This window comes from Petaurus breviceps, unplaced genomic scaffold (assembly GCF_028583685.1).
Source record: "Petaurus breviceps papuanus isolate PSGF00001 unplaced genomic scaffold, PetGlider_PUasm1.0 90895, whole genome shotgun sequence".
Classification (NCBI taxonomy): Eukaryota; Metazoa; Chordata; class Mammalia; order Diprotodontia; family Petauridae; genus Petaurus; species Petaurus breviceps.
Window position 1 is genome coordinate 33,098,420 of NW_027187372.1, and position 19,159 is coordinate 33,117,578.

Here is a 19,159-nt window from a genome sequence, read left to right on the forward strand (position 1 = left end):
ACTACTACTACTACTACCACCACCACCACTACTACTACTACTACTACTGCTACTGCTACTACTACTACCACTAGTTTAGTTGATTAGTTGTGTCTGACTCTTCATGACATTTAGAGTTTTTAGGGTTTTCTTGGCAAATATACTTGAATGGTTTTCCATTTCTTTCTCCAGCTCATTTTGTAGGTGAGGAAACTGAAGCAAAGAAGGTTAGTGACTTGTCCAGAGTCAAATAGCTAGTAAGTATTCGAGCCTGGGTTTGAACTCAGGTCTTCTTGATCACAAAGCCAACACCTCACTACCTACTGCTGCTACTACTATTACTACTACTACTTCTACTACTACTACTTACAATAATAAAGATACTTCAGCCATAGATGCTGCTTAGGCTCTTATTGTGATCCTCAGGGGTGGAGTGCTTTTGCTAGAGTGGTGTCTTTTGAAAAATCCAAGGCAATGATTGTAGCTCTGACTGGGTGGAAGGATAATAATAGTTTGTATTCTATAATGCTTTTCTCACAAAAACCCCATAAGAAAGTGAATAGTAGCTGATGCTTAATATTGGTTTAAATTTTTTAGGCTGTTACATTATCTTATTTGATCCTCACAATGCCCCTGATTACCACAAGTATAATTATCTCTATTTTACAGAGGAGGAAACTGAGGCTCAGAGAAATGAAGAGAAGTGCCAGAAGCAGGATTGGAACCTCTGACTCTCCTGCCTCCAAGTCAAAGATATCTTTTTTACACCGCCGTGTTACCTCTCTAAAATGATGATCAAAATAGTTGAAATTTGGATGGAGTGCTTTAAGGTTTATGAAAACTTTATGAAAGCTTTTACATTATTAGTCTAATTTTATACATGAGAAGATGGAAACTTGGTGAGGTTATTGACTTGCCCCAAGTCAGACCTATGGGGTATGTTTCTGTATTCACACTCAGTCCAGGTGCTCTGGCTCTGTCATGGGATCTCAGATGCAGAGCTAGAAGGGACCTCAGAGGTGATTCTAGTCCAGCCCCCTCTTTTTCAGATGAGGGAACCCAGACCCAGAGAAGTCAAATGACTTGCCCCAAGGTGGGAAATGATAGAAGTATTATTTGAATTTTAGTCCTCTGACTACTACATATACAGGACCTTTTCATTTTACGACATGCCTTTGAATCATGTTGCCTCATCTTACCACTCTGCCCCTCCAATATTCTCTGAACCCCAGATAAACCTAACCTAGGGGTTTGGAAATGCCATTTTTTGAGGGATGAGGGATGGTAGGAGTCAGTCTATTTTGGGGCAAGAGAAGTTGGGGAAGCTCCTTTGAGTGAGGTCCCAGGCTGACACCCAAGGCCTCCTGTAGGAACCTGTTCCAGACTCTTCTCTTTTGGGACCCCCAGAGAATTGATCAGATGAACATAATAGGCCCCAAAGGGCAGTTATCCCCAAAGTAACAAGGTCTGAGGGGCTCCAAGGCTCCATTTTGCTGTTTCAAATTCACTTTAATTAGACAAACAATGTCTCATTCTTAATTTTAAATTGTGTGATCTATATGAATAAATACATATATGTATCTATTTAGTATATATGAAAGCTTATTACTTTGGCATTATGTTAGTATGTTGATAGGTCAGAGAGGGCCCCCTGTGACTGTGTTATCCCAGTGTTCTACCTCTTCTTAATTTTCTGCTGTTCAAGTATGTTTTGGGTTTCTCAATTGCCTAGGAAGAAATGAAGGATTAGGTTCAGGCCCACTGAGGAAAACTAAGGCAAGGAATATATGTTCAGATCAGTTTCCATGGAACAAGATATCCTCTCCATGGAAGCTGATAGGATTATATGTTTAGAGTTGGAAGGGACCTTGGAGGTTATATGTGTATATGTGTGTGTGTATATATATATATATATATATACACACACACACACAAGATAATATATAAATTTTCATATAAAATGAAGATTTTATAGATGAGGAAACTGAAGCCCATAAAGACTGATTTAAGTAAGTTAATCTACAGAACATTATACAACACTCTCTACAATCAATCAATCAATAAGCATTTTTAAAAACTTGATCTCTTTTTTGAAGTATTTATTAAAATAGTTGAGCAATATTTTATTTTTTTCCACATAACATGTAAAAACAATTTTTAACGTTTGTTTTTTTTTTATTTTGAGTTTCAAATTCTATCCTTCCTTCCTCTTCCTTCCCCCTCCCTGAGATAGTAAGTAATCTGATATAGGTTGTACATGTGTGATCATGTAAAACACATTTGCATATTAGTCATTTTGTGGAGGAAAACTCAAACAAAAAAAGAAAGGAAGAAGGAAAGAGAAAAACAATATGCTTCAATCTGCACTCAGATACCATTAGTTCTTTCCCTGGAGGTAGATAGCATTTTTTATCATGAGTCCTTTGGAATTGTCTTGGATCATTGTATTGCTGAGAATAGCTAAGTCATTCACAGTTCTTCTTCTTACAATATTACTGTAACTATATACAATGTTCTCCTGGTTCTGTTCACTTCACTGCCTCAGTTCATATAAATCTTTCCAGGTTTTCTGAAATCATCTTGCTAATCATTTTTTATAGCACAATAATATTTCATCACAATCATATACTACAACTTGTTCAGCCATTCCCCAAGTGATGGGCATCCCCTCAATTTACCAATTGTTTGGCACCACAAAAAGGGCTACTATAAACATTTTTGCGCAAGTAAGTCCCTTCCTCCCTTGTTTTTTTTGGATCTTTTTGGGATACAGATCTGATGGTATTGCTGGATCAAAGGGTATGCACAGTTTTATAGCCCTTTGGGCATAGTTTCAAACTGCAACGAGTAATTTTTTTTTAAGTTCCTACTGTGTGCCAGTCACTGTATTCAGTACTGGGATTACAAAGACAAAAATAAAACTGTTCATTCCCTCAAGAAAGCTATAGAGAGTTCTGGGCTAGACTTGGCTAAGGCTGGTCAAATGTTTCAGGTTTGTCAGTGGAATGAATTACATGGAAGGGGGGTGATACAGGTACTCTGATAAGTATAGGTAAAATAAATATAGGGTAATCGTTTTTTGGAGAAGACACTAGTGGCAGAGAGAAAGCCTGTAGAAGGGTGAACTTAGCCTCAGTTTGATTTTGAGAGGTGGAGATAAGGAGATAACCATGTTCTGAAAGTTAAACCCAGGGCTTTCTCTCCTGCCCTCCCTTCTCATATAAGTCATAGATTATGATGAGCTAGAAGGGACTTTGGAGATTGTCTACTCCAATTCTATCACTTTATAGAGGACGAAACAAAGGCTCAAAGACACAGTTGACTTGCTCAGCAAATGGGTGGCAGAGCCCAGCCTTTTCTTTCCTTCCTTTTCTCCTCTTCCAAGTTTTTTACCTTTTGAATAAGTATCTTGGAGTTCTACTAAAGTACTGAGCATACACTGAATCAGACTGTTGAATTCCTGTCCTCCCTGCCTGGTTCTCTTCTTGCTTGCGCCTCTTTCTGCAATGTCCTCCTCTCTCTAGAGTGCCACAGGGATATCTAGGTAAACTGAGGTTTTCTGACTCGTGTCTATTGTTCTTCACTGAGGTGAGCCTGGGTGAAGCGGCATGAAGTAACTTCTGGAGCAGTGTGAAGAATAGGAGTCCCTGGTAGCTCCAGTCTTCTCCCTTCACTCATCAGTTCTGCCCTGGTGAGGCTGTCCCTTCTTTAAACCACAAGGGACTCAGGGCCCTTCCACCAGCATGGAGAAGAGGAGCTGTTCAGCTCAGTAATAACCATGCTTATTCATGGTAAACAAGAGCCAGATTCCTGGGGAGTGACGGAGAAGCAGCTCAGTGATTGAGGTTGCTGTAATTATACCAAATACCAAGGGTATGAAGAAACACCCTGCTCCAGGCAAGCTGCTCCTGACCTGAATGGAGTAGTAACACATCAGGAGGAGGTTAAGTTGAGTTGCCTTGGGCCCTGCTGGTTCTTCTCTTCCTCTTCCCCTCCCAACTGCCCCTCTCCCTCAGTTATGAGCAAGTCTTGGTGCCAAACAGCTATTCTTTCCAAAGACATGGGCAGCCCATCAACCACAGACTCCCTAAGCATCCCTGATCGGAAACAGAGCCAAACCAGTCTTCTCCCCTACATTCTTTCCTCTTTGCCCAGTTTGCTCCCTGCCCCCATTCTCATCCTCATCCCTATCCCTTGCTCATGCCCAATCCTCCAAACCTTCCTTATGAAGCCACTTATATTTCTGCCACTTTTATTTTAAATAAATATTCTTATTAATGTCCTGTGGGGACATTCTGGTCTCTAGAAGAGGTGTGGGAATTACTGTGTCTCCAGCACTTTTGTTAGACCTTTTCTCTAGGCTGAAGACTGTCAAAACCATTTAGCATAGACATTTGGATGGCATGGCCTGTCCCACATCTTCTCTTATAAGTAAACAATATGATTTCTGGTCTTGGGAACCAAAATGCCTGGGTTCTCTTTCTTATGTTCAGTCTCTGGGATTTGGACTGGATGACCTCAAAAAGTTGATAACATTTGGACTAGATGACCTCAACAACTACCTCAAGATAGTTCTTCTTAGAGCTATCTTTCTAAATTCCTGTAAAAGCGGGAATTCTTGGACAGTCTGGTGAAACCTACGACTGCCTTTTCAGAATGATGTTTTTAAATGCATAAAAGAAAATGCATAGAATTACAAAGGAAACCAATTGGGCTACAATATTGAAATACAACTAAAATATTGAAATACAATTATCAATTTTTTTAAGTTTGGGTACCTCAGGTTAAGAACTCTTACTAAATGGGCACATAAAGTGATGGAAAGAGTGATGGATTTGGAGCTAGGTAATCTGGATCTGAATCTTTTCTTTGCTACTTACTAATTACGACTAATTTAGGCAAAGTCATCAACCTCTCTGGACCTCAAGTTCCAAAGTGGTCAAATGAAAGGGTTGGACTAGATGACCTTCAAGGACCCTTTCAGCTACAAATCAATGGTTCTGTAGGTCTTTCCTTCTTTCATTTGTCAAAGTGGGGCACAAAGATCGTTAGCATATTATGTAAGAAATCAGGAGACTTGGTGTCCTATCCCTTTTCTGTGTGACATTGAGCTAACCTCTGTGATTCTTGGCTTCTTCTTTTGCAAAGCAAAGGGGTCCAATAACAACAAATCAATACATTTATTAAGCACCTACTGTGAGTAGAGAGCCCTATGCTAAGTGCCAGCAAGGCTAGGATTGGAATCGAAGTCTCTTGACTCCCACAATGCTGCCCTTTATCTTCCTCTGGTACGTAGTAGATATACCAGGAAGGCACAAAACGCAGTGGAAGGAACATGTTTTCTAAGGTCCCAGTCTAGCTCCAAATGTGAGTCTTTCAGTATATAGGAATACCTGCTCCATTCCCTCTGGGGAAATTTCAAGATAGCTACAGAAAGGAAGATTTAGATCAGATTTAGGAAGAGATCTAAGGGACAGGTCACCAGACTAGTTAGATTTTCTTATATCCAAGTAGTGAATAGTTCTAAAGGTAGGTGAACCCTATGACCTCCAGTAGTCAATGATTTTCTGGTTTTGTAGGCAACAAATATTCAACATTCTTAGAAAAGTACCATACAGGCAAGAATCTTTCATATTGATTGAAAATATTTCTCAACCTGAAACAAAGAGAGCACTTTAAGCTCATTCTAAACATTCTAGGGACTTCTAAGGACATTCTAGGGCCAGCACTGCAGTATTTGGTAGCCCACTTCCTCAAGATGCTTCCTGATGAGGCAAAAAGATATTTCTCCCTTTTTGGAGCTTGCCCTTTTCCTCTGATGCATTAATTATAGAGCAGATGTTTCTTTAAATATATTTAAATGATATTAAGCATTTACTATGTATCAGACACAATGCTAAGGGCTGGAGTTATAAAGAAAGATTTAATTTAGTTTTGCCATCTTTATTGAAAAGTTGGTAGCAAGGGAAATGGGTCAGGTTTTGAGCAGTACAGTTAGCCAGTCAATTTTCCTGAATATAGAAACTAGCTTCTTCCTTGAGCCTTCTATTTTTCTCATTGGAGGGTTAAAGATGTCCCCTGGTAAGAACTATTCATCTTGCTGATTTGTGGACACTGAGGAAAAATGACCTAGACTAATAAGGTCAACACATTTTAAGTGATGAGGGAAACTTGTCTGAATCATGTGGGCCCATGGTTAGTCAGAAGGACTTCCTTACTGATAGTTGTGAGCCATGGGAAGGGCTAGCAATGAGAGATTATGGAGCCCTTGAGATTCTTTCTTTTTTTTTTTTTTTTTGTTTTTTTTTTGGAAGGCAATTGGGGTTAAGGTCACACTGCTAGTTTTTGCATTAAGTGTCTGAGGCTGGATTTGAACTCAGGACCTCCTGACTCCAGGGCCTGTGCTTTATTTACTGCACCACCTAGCTGCCCCTGGCCCTTGAGATTCTTAAAAATCATAGACCTGCCTGCCTGTCATGGAGTAGTTGGTGGTCTTCTCAGATAGTGCTATTGACCAGATGGCTTCCTAAACTTCCTTCTATCCCTAAAATTCAGAGACAGTGTAATTTTCTAAAACCAACATAAAGGGAAAAAGGAAAAAAATAATAATTCCTGATACAGTCTGGCTTGGGGCAAGGTGAAGAGGAACAAAAAAAGAAAATTTATATTTAGGTTCCTTCATATTCAAATCTTTAATAATTTAAAAAACATTTAAATCAATTACTTAATTACTAAGAGCTCAAGTCCATTAATGCTTAAATAATCTTATTAATTGGCTTTGACTCTCATTCTGGGAAAGGCAGCTTCCCTAATGCTTTCAATAAAATGCTGGTATAGGACCATGTTTTTGTGTGTTCCATTTCAAATCACTTCCTTCTACCTATAGCTTGTATTCTGGCTGGCATGAGGTCTCTCATTCACCTACTATGTGCCACACTCTAGGGATATAAAAAAGAAAAAGACAACAAATCCTTCACTCCAAATGAATATTCTACCTGAGAAAAGCAACATCACATATAAGTAAATAGTAATAGTTACCATTTTCATGGTACCTACCACATGCTAGAAGCTTTACAAATATGAACTCATTTGATCCTCACAGCAACCCAGAGAGGTAGGCACTATTATTACCCCCCATATATTATTATTATGTTCATGTAGACCGTTTGTGCCCGACCAGTGGTAGAGACTTCTGAGCTTGTACTGGTCTGATCACAGTGGGACACACTCTAATTTCACTCCAACATAGTGATGTCATCTTGGTCCTCTTTGAGAACAAAGGACAACAACCAATTATTGTTATTATTATTATTTTGCTTTTTGGAGGTAGTAAGGCAGGGCAATTGGGGTTAAGTGACTTTCCCAAGGTCACATGGCTAGGTTTGTGTGTGTGTGTGTGTGTGTGTGTGTGTGTGTGTGTGTGTGTGTGTTGAGTGTCTGAGGCCAAATTTCAACTCAGGTCCTCCTGACTCCAGGGCCAGTGCTCTATTCACTGCACCACCTAGCCAGCCCTGACAACAACCAATTATTACCCCCATTTTACAGATGAAGAAACTGAGGTTAAGTGACTTGCCCAAGGTCACACAGAGAGTAAGTGTCTGAGACTTAAATCTTCCTGACTCTAGGCTAAAACTCCGTCCACTCTACTACCTATCTCCTCCCTGAAAAAGAAATGGAAGCTGAAGGGGGTGGAAGGGAGATTAGGAAAAGCCTCATGCAGGAGGTGGCACTTGACCTGGGCTTTGAAGAGTCAGAGGGGTTCCAGGAGACAGAGGTAAAGAGGCAGTACATTCCAGGCAAAAAAGACAAAGGCCTTGGGGGTGGGAGGTGGGGATGACATTTCAGCTGTGTACAAGAAACAGCAAATTTGGCTCAAATGTGGAGTATGTGAAGGAAAGTAACAAGTAATAGTTCTGATGATGGTAAACTGGATATAAGTTGGCTTTAATTGTCAAACAGCGTATTTTATCCTTGTGACCAAAGAAAGCAATAGGAAGGAAGTACTTGGGGAGAGAAGTGACATGGTTAGAGCAGCTCTTTTAGGAAGAATCAGTTTGGAGGATGGGCTGGAGACAGAAGGAAATGAAGGCTGTCAGACCACTCAGATGCCTATTGAAGTGGTCTGGCAAGATGTGCTGAGAGCCCCAACTACAGTGCCAACCTGGTGGGTGAAGAGCAGTGGTGGATGTCAGAGAGGTTTCCAACAGATAATTGGCAGGTGATTAGATATGGGAAGGGGGGTAGTGGGTCTAGCTACAGTGAAGAATCCCAGGTAGACTAACAAATCTTCGGCAGGCCAGACCATTAGGATTAAGGACATGCTGGAGCCATCTTGAATAGGTTTTGGTTGGTCACATTTTCAGCAAAAGCATTTAAAAGGAAATCAGCAAACACTATAAATCAGGCCCTGCTGTATTGTTTTGTTAATTGTCTGGATTTAAAAAAGTGTTGGAGAGAATGTTAACAATGGAAATTGAACTTAGAAGTTTGTCCTGAGTTCATTCCTCTTGCTATCCCCCACCCCTTACCCCCCAGAGCTGGTTGTTAAACATTTATCAGCCTGTTCCTAATTAGGAAGAACCTTGTGAAGTTTGCTACTCTTGACTGTTGCCAAAACCACTGAGTGGTTCACCTTATTGGACCATAGGGTCAGAGCTGGAAGGGACCTTAGAGGCCAAATTTAACTCAAGTCTTCCTGACTACAAGTCCAGTGCCCTATCCATTACAGCTTGCTTCTTTTCCTCTTCTCCTCCCATCTTCAAAATCCCCATACACACAGACACACACACATTCACATTCACACTCACACACACTCATTTGCCTATGCTATAACCCCAGTCAGAAAAAAGAAAAAGTCCAACTTCTCTTACATTCCCAGGCGAATAATGACTTCCACAAGAAGTTTCATCCAGGTCTGAATTGTAAAGCCCCAGACAGGCATAAGGATTTACTGGGAAAAGTGCTGGATTTGAAGTCAGGAGTCCTAAGTTCAAATTGTATCCTGTGGGATCATGGCCAAGTAATTTAATCTTTCTGAGACTCAGGTTCCTCATCTGCAGAATGGGAATAATCATGTTTACCTTGACCGCTTCAAATAGTTGTTGTAGGGAAAATGTTTTGTACACCTTGAACAACACCTATTGTTACTGTTATTATTCTGTTATTGTTATACTGTTAGCATTCCCTTTTATGATCCATTATTCAGACCTCGTGCTTATGTAGGTAGGATCTCCAATACATTTTGAAGGGTGATAGTGATGATGAGACTGCTAATATAGGAACAATGATCTTGGAACTATATTGAATATGGTCTGGTGTTTCTCCCCCTGCCTTTTCCTGTGTTCAGCTGCAGTTTTCAATTACTTTATGTAATTATAATTGCTCCTATTTATAACTCAAGATTGATATGTGTGTGTGGGAAGGGGAGGGGCCAGGCTCCTACTTCTCTCCACCCCCCTCCCCCTTCTTTCTGTTCCCTTAGATGCATTCCTTCCTCATTCATGCACTCATTTTCACACATGTAGTAGTTAGTAGCATTCAGCTCTGGACCTATTTGGAGTTGGGTTCATAGGATGAGGGAGAAGGAGAAGGATTTTCAAAGGTATTTGAAAATACCATTTTTATCTGCCTCACATATCCTTGTTCAGTCAGAAAATTGAGAACTTTAGAAGTTAAATTGGGTCTGCTCAGGTAATACTAGAATAAAAAAAATTCCATTGAAAATGATTACAAAAGACATATAATATTTGAGGGTCAGTTTGCTAAAGCACATGAAATACTTGTAGAGGTTCAATTATAAGTTCTTAAAGAAATTTTTAAAAGCTTAAATAGTTGTTAGAATATTTAGGGTTCATTTTGTTCAATATAATAAAAATGTTAATACTATCAGAGTTATTTTATTGTTTTATGCTATACCAACCAAACTATCAAAGGGATACTTCATCAAAATCGATAAGATGATAAAAAATTCATTTGGAGAAACAAAAGAGCTAGAACATGGAAGGAAATAATGGGGGGAAGGGCATAATGAAGGGTGAATAGAACTTCTAGACTTCAAACTACATTATATAGTCCAGTTTTCAAACAATTTGTATTGGTTAAAAAAATATAGAAGTAGATAAATAGAAGAGATCATCTAGACAAGGACGAATCAAAAAGAATGGAACTCAATAATCCAGTGTTTGATAAACTCTGAAACATAAACTACTTACGAAAGAACTACCTATGTGAGAAAAATTACTTGAAAAACTGTAAAGCAGTCTGACAGAAATTAGCTCTAGACTAGCACCTTATACCACATTCCATAATTAATTCAAAATAAACATATGACTTGAATAACAAAGATTATATCCTAACAAAGTTAGAAGAGAAGCAATTTATATAATTTTCACAGTTGTGGGTAAAAAATATATTCTTTTTTTTTTTTTAAAGCAATTGGGGTTAAGTAACTTGCTCAAGGTTACATGGCCTGTAATTTCTGGGTGTGGTGCTAAGTATCTGAGCCCGGATTCGATCCCCCAGGTCATCCCGACACTGGGGGCTGGTGCTCTTACTCGCTGAGCCACCTGGCCGCCCCTTAAAAATATATATTCTTAACCAAAAGAAGGATAGGGAGATTAAAAAAAATAAAAGATAATTTTGATTACATGAAATTGAAAAGTTTCTACACAAACAAAATAAATGCATCTAAATTAAGAGAGGATGTAGTTGAATGGGAAAAAAAATCTTTGAAGCCACCTTTTCAGATAAGGTTTTGATATCAGAGATATACAGATAAGTGATCAAAGGATATAAACAAACCATTTTCAAAAGGAGAATATTGCAAAATGCTAACAACTATATGAATGAATGCTCCAAATCACTAGTCACTAATAAGAGACACGGAAATCAAAACAATCCTGTGGTTTAATCTAATGCCTAGGGAATTGACAAAGATATGAAAGATGACATTAGTCAATACTGAGACAATATGGGGCATATAGACATCATCGGTGCATTGTTGGTGGAGCTGTACAGTTGTTGAATCAATACAACCACTTTGGAAGGCAATCAGAAATTAGACAAATAAAGTGACTAAAATATCTCAACCTTTTGACCCAGAGATTTGACTACTAGGCATATATTACAAAGAGGTCATTGCTCCAATTTTCCCTCCTTTCCGGGTGTCTCCTTGGTGATTCCACTATTGTGTTGTGGGCATATTGACTCAAGGATCAGGAAAACATAACTTGTAATATGGGCCTAGGTATCCTGATAAATACAGTCTTTTCCCACCTTGAACATGCCCATTACACATAATAGTAGCATTCTCTTAAGAAGTAATTGTTGAATTGAATTTCCTAGCTCCTATCAGCTCCCATTATATTTCTGTTAGACTTTAGAGTAGAAAGGAGATGGAGGGACAGGAGATGGTGGAAAAATAAATGAAAATTATGGAGAGCACTATCATCATTACCTTTCTTTTAATGTGTTTCCATCTTATCAGCTTTAAATCTCTTGTCCAACCCACAGAAACAGAGATGGAGGAGAATTTTTTAGGCATTTTAAAATTTTCAAGTTTCTTTTTTTTAATGTGGTGGTTCTTATATAAATGTGTTTCTTTTCCTTAAGGGAAGTTCCTTATTTTGTCAGAGAAATAGAGGTCCATGATATGGAGCTGGCTAGCAACTTTATATCTCTCTATGGCTCATTTCATCTTTCCTACTTCTGGTGAGCAGATGATGGACAGACCTACCCCAATGGATCATTTTAAATTCTGCATTATGCTAAATCGCTGTATCAGTACATCTGAAAGAAATATCATTCTGCTCTGCTAAATCACTCCATCCCCTGCTTCTCCTATATGAGGTTCTCACTGGAATCTCTTACTCAGAATACAGTCCTCCCATCCAAATTCCATAATCCCTAAAGACAAATGTCATATCAAAAGAAAAGGGGCATACTTTCATCCTAACCATTGTCGTGGGGAAAGTTTTGCTGGAGAACTGGGATGGTTAAACATTGGTAACTTTATCTAGAGTGTAACTCAGTCACATAAATGACTACCGGCTTGTATTCTGAAACTAATTTGGCCATGTCTAAAGGAGATGGAACTATGGGACATTTATTACGCCTTCAATATTATAATAGCAAGCATTTATTTAGTGCTGTAAAGTTTACAAATAATTTTGTATGTTATCTCATTTGATCCTCACAACAACCCCATGAGGTAGGTGCTATCATCACCCCCATTTTACAGATGAGGAAACTGAGGCACAGAGCTCTTAATTGACTTGGCCAGGGTCACACAGTTAGTAAATGTCTGTGGCAGGATTATGAACTCAGGTCGTCCTTGCTCAGGTCTACCATGCTCAACTGAGCAACCCTGCACAAGTGAGTTTCCAATGCTACAGAAATTCTCTTATTTCATTAGTGTGGGTGCTCTCTCTGCCAACTGAGAGATTAATGCCTTCTCACACTCACAGTCTTCTGGAGTTACTGTGGCTGAAAAAATGTCATCACCCTGTAGCCTACCCGGTGATAAGCCTCTTCAGACTTAGGGTGGTTTTCATATGGCAGATGCAGCAGCGGGTCACTGGATCTGTAAATGAGCCTCTCCATTTTTGTTAAGGAAGGCCTGCTAGAACTCTGGCAGGGCTTTGATAGCCCAGAGTCACCTCCGGACCTCAAGGAAGCAATAGGAAAGGGCTTTTGTGGAAGGCAGTATGTAGAGTGTGGCTGAAATCAAGAGAACAGTCTGCATGCCTAGAAGTCAAATCAAGTCAACAGGCCATCTTAAGCACCTACTCTGGGCCAGGCATGGCGTCTTCAGGCTTGTTGTGCTCATAGCTATCAGTTACAGTGATTTTTTTGGGGGGGTTTTACATATACTATTTCATTTGATTCTCACAACAGTTCTGTGAAATAAGCCTCTCTCTTTTTTCCCTCCTTCTTTCTTCCCTTTCTCCCTCCCTTCTTTCCTTCCTTCCTTCCTCTTTCTTTCTTTCTTTCTTCCTTTCTCTCTCTTTCCTTCCTTCCTTGTTTCTTTCTTTCTTTCCTTCCTTCCTTCCTTCCTTCCTTCCTTCCTTCCTTCCTTCCTTCCTTCCTTCCTTCCTTCCTTCCTTCTTTCCTGAGGGGCTCATCAGCGAAAGAAAACTTCCACTACTGTTAACTGGCAACTTGCCTGTAACTTTTTGTTTCAGTGAGCATTGAGAAGTTAATCATTTATGAGGAGATAGAGTGGTATAGTAGATAGAATACTGCATCCAGGAAAACCTGGGTTCAAATCTTGCCTCAGATACTTCCTTAGCTGTGGTTAAGCTCTCTTAGTCCTAATTTCCTTATCAGTAAAATGGGGATAATGACATCACCTACCTCATGGGATCAAATGCAGGTGACACACACAAAGACTTTGCAAACCTTAATGTGATGTGAACATGTCATCTCCAGGCTCACAGAGCTTGTATATATCATGGGTAGGATTGGAGTCTTTCTGACTCCCAGGCTGCCCTCTCTACTCCATCACACTGCCTCTCTAGGCAGGTATTACAGCTGCCATTATCCTCACTTTAAAGACCAATAAATTAAGGCCAAGTGATTTACTCATGGTTCCATAGTTAATGCTGTCAATATCTGGGGTAGAATTTGAATTCAGGTCTCCCCTGACTCTAAAATTTAGTACTATTCCCATGACTCCATGTGGCTTCTCGTGTGTGTGTGTGTGTGTGTGTGTGTGTGTATGTGTGTGTGTGTGTTTATTATACATTCATGTATAGGTAAGGAAGGCTGAGGAACATTTTGAAAGTGGTAAGAGTTTTAAAAGTCTCTCTCTAGGTTATATCCAAGTGAAACCCCAACATAATAATCTTCATTTGTAGCCTTTTCTCTCTCACTGAACCTGTGGCTTTTTAAGTAAACTATTTCCCAATGCAGGGTGGATGCAAGTGTCTGTAGGTGGGTGTGCACACAGTGATCCTCACCTGTGTACATGGGTACCTACTATTGCCTAGATGGCATCTGCATGGGAGGCTTATGGGAGAGGGACCAGCCCTGTGATTTCATTGGTATAAGGAACTCCCTCTACCAAAGCAAGTTGGCACCTTCTTTGCAATGTAGAGTGTCTGAGAACTGAACACAAAGCAATATATAGACTTGCCCAGGGTCCCCCAGCCAGGATGTGTCAGGCAGGTACAGTGCCTCAAGTCAAATCTTCCCAATTTCAAGGCTAGCTCTCTATCCACTGTACCATCTTGCCCCTTATAGTAATAGTATTGATAATACCTTACTTTTTTTGGTAGACATTTTTGTTTTCTAAAGCACTTCCATATATCCTTTAAACACAACTACTCAGGGACCCTGTGCTAGGTGCTCCTCGAAGTATGGCCTCAATCATTTCTCACAATGACCCTGCAAGGTGAGTAAAACAGGCATGAAAAGCCTCACTTTATTGATGAAAAAATTGGGGTCTAATGATGGGCCACATAGCTAGCTAGCAGGATAAACAGGAGGCCTCAGCTTTTCTCGTTCAGTCATGCTTCCTCTCATAGATCATATATGGTATTGTTCATGTGCTTGCATGCATGGATCCCCATGAACTTTGAGTGGGTATATGTATGTATGTTCTGTGTGTACTTGGATAGGAATGATGCCTTAGTTATGTTTATTCATTTATAGTTTTCCCATGCTCTGCAGTGGATTGAGGATTAGGAGACCTGACTTCTAATTCTGACTACCCCAGTGACACTTAGTGTCTGAGTCTCAGTTTCCTCATTTATAAACCTGGCATAATAACACTAGTCCTGTCTATGTTGTTTGATCCTCACAATCCTGTGAGATAGGCAAGGAGGCTCCTGGTTGTTTTACAGGTGAGGAAACTAAGGCTCAGAAAACTTAAGTGACTAAGTCCTTTAACAAAGCCCAGTAGTAGGTGCCAGAGTTGGATTCCTGGTCTACTGCTCTTCCCACACCCCACTTTTCAGTTAGGGTCAAGGAAAGAAACAAGGAAGAAAGTTTTGTATTAAGTACCGACTATATGCCAGGCACTATGTTAAGTACTTTACAAATATTCCCAATACTCAAGAATCCTGGAGGTAAGTGCCAGTATTATCTTCATACTTGAGGAAACTGAGGGACCCAGAGTTTGTGATTTGTCCATGGTCGCAAAGCTTGTAAGCATCTGAGGCTGGATTTGAACTCAATTGACCTTCCATGTGCTGGGCAACGTGCTAAGGTCTTCCTGACTTGAAGCTTAGCACTCTATCCACTGGGCTGCCTGATTGTCTCTTGGTTAGGGCATGATCTCTGTACTGTATGTATCCCCTCCCCTGATGGGACCTTACAACCTACAAACCCTGTATACTCCAGCAGGAGTCCTCAGATGGGGTTTTGGGTAACTTGTTTATCCCAAGGCCAGCTAGACTCCCTGAGTCCAAGTTGGATGGGAAAATAGCTCCTGATGTGAGGGGGCAGTTCCCAGGGCACAGAGTTAGCACCCAAAAGAAGGGTATCTATGTAGGTAGGATCCTCTACCTATCCCTGGAGGCAGAAGGAGATAGTAAAAGATCCAGCATGGACCGCAAAGAGAAAAGCTCAAGTCTAGCTAAGACTATCCCAGCCTATAAAGGCACAAACTTCACTAATGGTTCTGGGGGTCTGCCATCTGGGGTCAAGCAGAACAAATTTAAACTTTTCTCTAGGTGATAGCTTTTCCAATACTTGAAGATCATATGATCAAGTTTCTTTTTAGGCTGTGCCAGGCTAAAAACCCCCAGTTCCTCCAGCAGATGCTTCTATAGCATTTCAATCTCTTTGCTATCCTGGTCTTCCTCCTCTGGATGTACTCCTGCTTGTCAGTTTCATTCCTAAAATGAGGTATTTATCTCAGTTATGGGTAGAGTGGACTATTATTTTCTTGCTGTTGGTCATTTTGCTTCTTTTAATGTAACCTACTACTTCCTACTAGTGATTACTCACATTTATATATAAGCCCTTTAAGATTCGTAAAGTACTTTCCTTATAGTATCTCCCTTAGGTAGGACAAGGATTATTATCCCCATCTTACAGATGAGAAAACCAAGGCCCAAAGAGGTGACATGCTCATGGTTACAATCAATCAATCAATATTTTTTAAGTGCCTACTCTGTTCCTTTCCAGGCACTGGGCTAAGTACTGAGGATACAAAAAGCAGTTTTTGCTCTCAGGGAACTTAAATCTAATGGGGGAGATAACTTACAAATAAATATATACTAAGCAAGCTATATGCAGAATAAATAGGAAATAATTCATGGAGTGAAGACATTGTAATTAAGATGGGTTGAAGAAGACTTTTAATAAAAGATTATATTTTAGTTGGGACTTGAAGAAAGACAGACAGGGAGGTCAGTAGTCAGAGTGGAGGAGGGAGAGCATTCCAGGTGTGGGGGACATCTAGAGAAAATGACCAGAGATGGAGTGTCTAGTTCATGGAGCAGCCAGGAGGCCATTGCCACTAGATCAAAGAGTGCATGTAGAAGAGTAAAGTGTGAGAAGATTTGAAAGGCAGGAGGGGGCTAGGTTACCTTAATAAGTGATCAGAGGAGGAACTTAAAGCAGGTCTTCTGCCTCCATATCCAATACTCTTTCCGCCATACCATGCAGCTTTTCAAGCCCAGCACAGAATTAGCTTTTTTGGCTAGCATGTCATACTTTTGTATTCATATTTAGCTTGCAGTCCACTGAAACCCCCAGATCTTTTTCGTAGGATCTGTTGTTGCCTAGCCATGTCTTCTCCATCTTGTACGTGTCCACTTGATGCCTTTAAGTCAGTTCAGAAGTCATTTATTAAGCTCCTATGATTTGGCCATACACTGTCTATGTATTCATTTAAGTGTAGGACTTTACACAGACTTTACATTCATTTTCATCTCAGATTTGGTCCATATTTTTGACATGTCTAGTTCAGGATGCCAATGCTGCTAACCATCATGTTAGCTATCCTCCCCAGTTTTTGTTCATTTGGTAATTTGATATGCACATCATCTATGCTTTCATCCAACTAATCAATCAAGGTGTTGAATATTGCTTTAGTTTCTTCATATGAAATGGAAAAAAAAAGAAAAGTGAGATAGAAAGAGAGTCCTAAGATCACTCCTTGTGTGTCTAGGGCAGCCCTGGAGTCAATAAGGATTTTTTTTTTTCAGATTCTCTGGTCAATATATGTCATCAAAACAAAAAGAAATATTCAGGCTGGGATCAATTCTTGAGGGGGGGGGATTGAGGAAAGGACAATTAAAAGGTATACCTGGAATGTAAGCTCTTTGAGGGCAGGAACTGGTTTTCATTTTGTCATTGTCTCCAGCCTAGCCTGGTGCACTTAACACATGCTTGTTAAGCTGAATTTAACAGGGCCAAGTATGGATCCCTGGGGCATTGTACTAGATACCTTCTTCCAGGCCCATTGCCATGGATCTAGCTTTTCATTTCAGATCAAACATTTAAGCGCTTAGTATATAAAAGGCACTCTTTCAGGTGCTCCATACAAAGCCAGAGAATGCTGCAATTTCCAACATTTCATTCAAATGAATTGACTGTAATTGTCATCGTCATTGAATTTCTGTCCATCTTTTTTTTTTTTTAAAGCAATTGGGGTTAAGTAACTTGTCCAAGGTTACACGGCCAGTTATTTTGTGTGGGTGCTAAGTATATGAGGTCGGAACAACCGGAGTCCAGGCCAGCGCTCTTACTCATTGCGCCACCTGGCCGCCCCTCATCTTTTTTTTTTTTTTTGCTTTTTTGGAGGGGGGAAAGTAGGGCAATTGGGGTTAAGTCACACGACTAGTAAGTGTATCAAGTGTCTGAGGCCAGATTTGAATTCAAGTCCTCCTGACTCCAGGGTCGGTGCTCTATTCACTGCACCACCTGGCTGCCCTCTGTCCATCTTTTAAAGACCAATTAGGTACCCCCTTTTTCTATGAACCCTTCTATGTTCAGTACAGCTGAAAGTGGGCTCTCTCTCCTTTCTAACTACCATACTACTGTCTTTATCTCTTTCTTAATTGTCTTTATCTTATATTGCAACATCATCTCCAGGCTAGATTGTAAACTCCTTTAGAGCAGGAACCACAGCTTGTTAAATTTAATCACTTATATTTTTATTTAAAGTTTGCAAAGGTTTTCCTTCCACAACCTCTGTGAAACAGGCAAATCCTCTGGCCCCTTCCTCTTCGTGAAAGAGGCTAAGGGAGTCCTCACAGTGAGTTTTCTCCTCATGGTGGTTTCAAAAGGAAGCACCTTTCTGAAGGTCAAACACTCATCTTCGGGTCTGTTTTTGATATCCTCATTTTACAAAAGAAGGTAACTGATGCTCCAAGAGGTTTTGACTCACAGGGAGAAAAATGAAAGAAGGCATATGTCAGGAAGTACTCGAACCCAGATCTCAGGACATCAGGTTCAATGTTCTACCACTAACCTTAGCACAGCCTTCACTTCAGCTACCTAATGTCTATTGAATGAACAACTGTCCAGCAGTCTTTATTGACCCTCTAGAAACTCCTGGTTTTTCGCACTCCTCTTCCCTCCAGAGACCTGCTTTCCCCCTCCTTTTTTGTAGTGTCACCATCTTTTTTCAAAGCTGGCAGAGTCCGATGAAGCCAGGCAGCTAGTATAGTGATTTGGGGGTAGAAAACCTCGGTTTGAAACCTGGCTCTGATATTTACCACTAGTAAGTGTGATCTTGGGCAAGTCACTTACTCCTCTCCGCTGGGCCCCAATTTCCTCCTCTATAAAATAAAGGGGTTGGGTGAGACGACTTCCAATTCCTATGCTTCTCAGCATCTTCTTCTTTCCTCTTTATCGGATGCATTTACGACCCTGAGACACAAAGCCGCAGATTATCAGGGCTCAAAGGGACCCCCTCTCTTATTCCCACCAGCCAGAGCTGTCCAGGGTCTCCCCCCTCCCGAAGCCATAGCTTGGGACGCCTGAATAGGAATCGTACAACTGAATAAAAAGTGGTTTTCTCCTTGAATTATTCGGAAGGTTCCCTTTCCCTTTGTGTAGACTTGGCCTCCAAGAGAAGCCTCTTTGGATTTTCTCTTTTTCTCCCTTCCCAGCTTCTCCCGGACGCTTCACTCCAACCCTAGTCTCTGATCCTTCCCTTTAAGGGTTCCCCCTCCCCTCCCCCACACCTTCCCTTCGCCCGTCCCACCCCCACCCCACCCCCCCT

The 19,159-nt window shown here is 40.5% G+C and overlaps 1 long non-coding RNA gene across 1 annotated transcript in view; it reads left to right on the forward strand.

The window, feature by feature from the left end:
• Positions 1 to 835, forward strand: part of LOC138150949 (uncharacterized) — an 8,378-nt gene extending 7,543 nt beyond the window's left edge. The window contains exons 5-6 of the long non-coding RNA XR_011165701.1: positions 172 to 236; positions 649 to 835. This is a non-coding gene — a long non-coding RNA (uncharacterized lncRNA). The remainder of the gene's footprint in view (positions 1 to 171; positions 237 to 648) is intronic.
• Positions 836 to 19,159: the final 18,324 nt, after the last annotated feature.